Raw genomic sequence first — 6000 nt, forward strand, 5'->3', positions numbered from 1 at the left:
CCATCCCCAAAACTAACATAACATTTGAAGACATGAATATCAATACAAGTGTTGAGGAGTGAAATTAGTAATAACTTTCTAATCATTTTTGAGCACTTTTACTTATTTTAGGGCTCTGGGAAATCAAACCTGGGATAAAGTGTATATGGAAAACAATGTACATTCGAAGTTCTCTAAATTCAGCACATTAATTTTTGAGAAGACATTTCCAAAAGTAGCCATTTCTACAGTAGCATCTAAAGAAAGCGGAAGGATAACTGTGAATATTAGAATGTGTTCCCAGACAGTTAAATGCCCCAGTCTTTGTGAAAGCGCTACTCTGTTCCATAGATACTAGATTACTATCACAGATATAAAGAGATATACGAAGGGCTACTGCTTGCTGCAAACAAACTATTCTACGACAAAATAATATAAAAGCAAAGTGGTATGGGAGGTTATAAAACAATAAACAGGAAAAGGCAGACACTAGTATAACAACATACAAAGCAAAGATGGTGGTAGAATAATAGATCATCCTCAGGAATTAGCAAATTTTGTAACTGATTGTTTCTCTGGTATTGCAGTGGTGTTGCAATAAAATTTCTTTAAACACACATATCACCCACAATGACATACACAGCAAGCACAATGATGTTTCCCACAACAAAGTATGAAGCCAGGAAGACAATACAGAAATTAAAAAATAAGTCAGTAGGCTTAGATGTTAGATGAAGTTCCAGGCTCTGCTCTGAAGGTGTGCACAGAGAGCATACAAGATAATAAATGAGTCCTGTGCGCCCCCCCCCCCCCCCCCCAAGGTACTTAAAGTGGGTACGAGTTGCACCCTTACTAAAGAAAGTTAATGCAGAAAGTATGGAAAACTACAGGCCAGTTTCACTACTGCCAGGATTCTCAAATGCAGCCGAATCAATATAAAAGTCAGACTAATACATTACATGAATAAATGCAATGTTTTTTACGAAGCACAGTTTGGTTTCCAGTATACAAGAAGTTCAATACTAGCGCAACAGAGTTTAAAGAAAAGGTGTACTTGAAGCTCTTGACAAGGATGACTGTGGTACAGGCATTTTCTTTGATTTTTCCAAGGCTTTTTACATTGTTGACCATAAAATAGTACTAAACAAGCTAGAAGCATAAGGTGTAAGAGGAACAGCAAATTAGTGGTTCCAGTAATATTCAGAAAACAAGGTACAGAAGGTAGAGAGTGTTCACACATCTACAAGGAACATTCAGTAAGTAATGCAATCCCTTTTTTTTTTTTCTTGGCCAATTCTGGTTGAAAAAAGTGCAGAATTTGCTGCCGGACATCATGGAATATTCCTACTTCAGCCCCACATAGTTAAAGGAGAGAGCTGTCATAGAGTTTCTTTTGGTGGAAAACCAGAGCACTGAAGATATTCGTAGGTGCCTGCAGAATGTTGGCGAAGATCTGGAAGACAATAAAGGCATGGTAAGTCATTGGGTGTGGTGTCTGTCGCCATCACAAGAATGTCGCACAAACCTGTCTGATCTCCCACATGCCGATCGGCCATACACAGGTGTGACTCCTGCAATGTTGGAATGTGCACACACACTCATTTGAGGTGATCAATGGATCACAGACAAACAAACACCACACTCACAAATGGATGTCTTTGTTGCTAGTGCTGACACATTTGTCCACCAGGTTGAGGTACTCAAAGGTGTGCGCCCACTTGTTTCCTCGCCACCTAACAGAAGACCCAAAAGAGCAATGAAAAACCATCTGTGCAGAGCTGTTTGAGGGTTACAAGGCTGTTCGTGACAATTTTTTTTTGTGAACATTGTCACAAGCAATGAAACATGGGTTCATCAGTTTGAACCAGAAACATGGAGTGGCACCACAACACCTCTCCTCCACAGAAAAAGTTCAAAGCCACACCCTGAGCCTGTAAAGTCATGGCGATGGCCTTCAGGGACTCTGAAGAGGTTATTCTGTTTGACACTCACAATCATGGTGCGATGATCAACTCTGAAGTTGTTCATCACCACAAAAATACAAATGCACTACTTCTTCTTCTTCTTCTTCTTCTTCATGCCAACGGAAGGCTTCAAACAAGTCTGTGCACCTTACAGGAGCTCACAAAACTTCATCGGACTGCTCTTCCTCATCCACCTTCTGACTTCCATCTGTGCATGACAGTAATGTCTTTTTCTCCCGAGTTACACATCTCACTCACTGTGGGGTGGACGCTGCTTGGTTTTTCAGGTTTACTGAAATGAGGACATGGAAACATACTTGAGCCAACTCTAGCAAAAGTATAAAAGTGAATTAGGTACTTTGGACCAATATTTGGCAATGGTCTTCTGTTATGTGAGAATGTATTATATAAAATATTGTAGAGTAATTCCAATCTACACCGACAGTTTACTTTGCATACTTTCATTTCCAGTAGACTAGCAAGATGATGATGATGATGATTAGATTATGATCTGATGCAATACGCAAATAAATACCCATACTGCTAAGGACAAAGAAAGCCAACAAAATTAACACTTCAATAATGATACACTGGACAAACACAAACAGCTGGATTCATTCAGTACAGATCTGTGTTACCAATGTTGCAAATAAGTTCATATTAGAATAATCCTTGTGTTACAATAAGCAGGCCAATCCTTGAAGTATCTATATGCTAACATAAATGGTAAGCAATCTTAGGAAGATGCAAAATAATTCAGTAGGTTTATAACTGGACTTTATATTGTTCTGCCATAGCAGATTTTCATTTGTATTTATTTCAATAAATACAAGTAAGGGCAATACCACTCATTAGAAACTGTTATGTAATGTATCACTAATCATACACAGAATTTGGTTGATAAAACGAAGTGTAATACAGGTTTCCTTCCACTATAATCTTTTTTGGTTTGTTCCACATGTTAGTGTACATTCTTCATCATACTGGGGCACACGCAAAATTATAAAGGCATGAATGAATGAACAAATGCACTGTTTTATGTGTGTGGCAAATTTTGTTTCACCTCTTTAACGCCTTGAAAACTTTTTCATTTTCGATCCCTTTTCATTATGGGGAACAGGAAAATAACACAAGTGGGTAGACGCAGCACGAGTGTAAAATCAGCTTCAAGTTACTTTGGTCACAAATTTGACATTCAACATTGTACGCCAGGTACTTATTATGGAGCAGATAATCTCCTGACTGCCACTACGCAAAACGTGAAACGGCAGTACACAAACAAAAATACTGGCTTATCACTTCCATATAGATAATGGCATATTAACCAATTTAAACCATCACATAAGGAGACACACCTAGCAGCAGAACCTTCTCACAACCACTCTTGCGTATGTGGAAAAGAAATTGAAGTTACATTTGGATTAGCATTCCTTGACAATAGATTTTGTAAAAACATGGTACACAATGTGAAAGGCGTCTACAATCCTAAATGTCATGTTATTCACAGAGAAAATGAAAACAGAATTATCTCTGAAGTCATGTGGGTTTCCTGCCAAATACCTAACTCTGAACAACAGCCCAGGACACACACTGTGCACAAAGAGCTTTATGCACTTTGCTCTACATTTCTCTCTTATAGGTCATCAAAGGGCACCTTTTTTAATTTTCATTTACTGTAGAGCTCAACTCTGAAATATTCATTACTGTAACTTTTTTCACCACAAATATATGTACTATCTTTTGTGCATCATAGCATAAATCACTCTGCAAGACAAGAGAAAATATATAAAATTAAGATAACATTTTTGTTCCAAGGTAACATCACCTGAGTAATATCCAAGCGAAAAAGAGTCAGAACTGATTTCTTCAGCTTGACAATGCACAGATTTCACCTGAGTTTAAGTTGCCAGTTACCGCCTTGAGCAGGAATGTTCTACAAGAAATCTGACAGTGAATACAGCAGTGAAATGCAAATGCTCCAGCATGTTGCTCTATTTGCAAAACCGTTTAGTTTTAATACATCTACACATTAGGTATTTCTCACTCTTAGCCTTCATGTTTCGGTGAGTATTGCAACCTATTTCTGAGCCCACTAACCAGTTTCTTCCTTCTAAACTTTACGGTATCTCTCTATACAGGCTTGCACATCTTATAAAGGTCATTTGCAAGTGTTTAGACCTGTTTAATGAACACAACTTCCTCATATAGTTCATCGTAAGCGTAAATGCCCAAAACAAACTCACGCTCTTTTCCACGGCAAAACTAGAGTGCTGTGCAAATGCCAAAAACGGGTTCTGGTGTCAGGTTAACCTGTGGCGTCGCCTTATGTTTATGTTAGGGCCAGATTTAAACGCACTTTGCCAAATTTTTGAGCACTTTTCATCATAAAACTAAAACTGCAAGGTAAATTAGGGATATGTATGTTACGAAATTTAAACGTTTCTGACGAGCATCCTGATACATATTATACACACATAAGGTATATCAAATGTGAAAAATACAATCGGGGTGGATGGTGTCCACCGTGCAACTTTCACCCGTGCACGAGATACTTTAACTTAGGGCTAAAACCGATTTCACAAGATTCGTTCTTTGTAATTTATGTTTGTTTTCTCCATTGAACACCTAAATACATAATAAAGTACGTGTTCCAAACGAGGTGTCATCATTACGTTTCACACTTATTTGATTAGTAATGTTTCATTTGTCGATTAGCAGTCAAACTGACATCTCTTGCGCCACAAATGTCTTGCACCAACGCGATGCCACATTACCTCTAAGCAAATTCTGGACCATATTTCACTCCAATGAAATTATTTATTTTGCTAAAAATGAATAAAGATCTAACCACGTACATGTAAACTAGTCTTATCAAATTATCTTTCAATAAAGCACAAACTTTCCTCGCAACTTAAGATTAGTGAAGTCACGTAACATCTAGGTTAATAAAACATTCAAGTCACAATACCAGTAACAATCTGGAAACAATATAATGAACGCTGTTTGGAAACACATGCTTTAAACTGCATCGTTCAAATTAAATTTATTACCTTCAGCAACAGTGCGAATATTCCTACAGATGTACACGGAATATATGCGTTGAGTTACGCTACTGGTCGAAATTGGCTCTCTTATCGCTAAATACTCTCAAGGCTGTCATCAAAACAAACTATGAATACATAACAGCTGTTTGCACTTTCTCGCTAACGGCAAGCTCTAATCACACACCTGACGGGGAATTGATAGAAACGATTGTCTCGTACTGTATACTCAACTAACGACTTACTTTACACATCGTTGAATGAAAAGTTTTACGCTGATAACAGGTTGTAAGTGTTAAATTGTGGTGGAACTTTATTAGGAACTGAAAAGCGGTGATTCATCGAAGTTCATCATATGACAGATGGTGACACACAATCAGTGAATATTATGGTGAACGAAGTTTTCTGTCATCTCATTAAACTCGTACACGTATGTACCGAAAATTTCCTCTCCGATGCCCCCACTATCCCACACTAACACATTCAAGCTGTATGTCTTAAACACAACAGCTGATGCAAAAGTGACACCTTTCGGATGTCATCTGCTGTATCGAAGCACCGAAAATTGCGAGAGCGGTCATCGACTTTCGTGAAGGAAGCTGTGTATTGCCCTGTCGGTCTTATGAACAGAAAAGAGAAAGTTCTTCGGTGAAGCTTCTCAAACCAAAAGAAATTCTTTGAGAAAGTTCCAACTTTCGTATGAATAAAAAATTCGAAGTATATTCTCTGACAAGGGCGATCTTACTACCTCCCCTCCTCCTACATCTGCAGAAGACAGGCTCACTGCCTCACTGTAACACTCCGATTCCTTGCTACAGGAGAGGGTTAGGTTAGGTTACGTTAGGTTAGGTCTCGTCTCCAATCTTCATAATCTACTTTTGTATTCAGCGTGCCTCACGTTGTAAAGCGTCTCATCAGCTTCACACATCTCTATTAATTTTGTAGTTGTCGGCACACACCAATTGTATTTAAGGCAAAGTTTATAAAAACACTACAGACGACAGAATGTTGCAGCG

General features: G+C 38.3%; 1 protein-coding gene across 4 annotated transcripts in view; it reads right to left on the reverse strand.

The window, feature by feature from the left end:
- Nucleotides 1-5163, reverse strand: part of LOC126248339 (uncharacterized) — a 248644-nt gene extending 243481 nt beyond the window's left edge. For 2 of the 4 annotated variants that reach the window (XM_049949237.1, XM_049949238.1), the window contains exon 1: nt 4994-5163. The gene's annotated coding sequence lies outside the window, so the exon portion shown is untranslated. Of the gene's footprint in view, nt 1-4186; nt 4211-4993 lie in introns of those variants that run through there. The other 2 variants (XM_049949236.1, XM_049949239.1) reach the window with 2 other exon arrangements.
- Between the last annotated feature and the right edge of the window lie 837 nt (nt 5164-6000).

This window comes from Schistocerca nitens, chromosome 3 (assembly GCF_023898315.1).
Source record: "Schistocerca nitens isolate TAMUIC-IGC-003100 chromosome 3, iqSchNite1.1, whole genome shotgun sequence".
NCBI classification, from domain to species: domain Eukaryota; kingdom Metazoa; phylum Arthropoda; class Insecta; order Orthoptera; family Acrididae; genus Schistocerca; species Schistocerca nitens.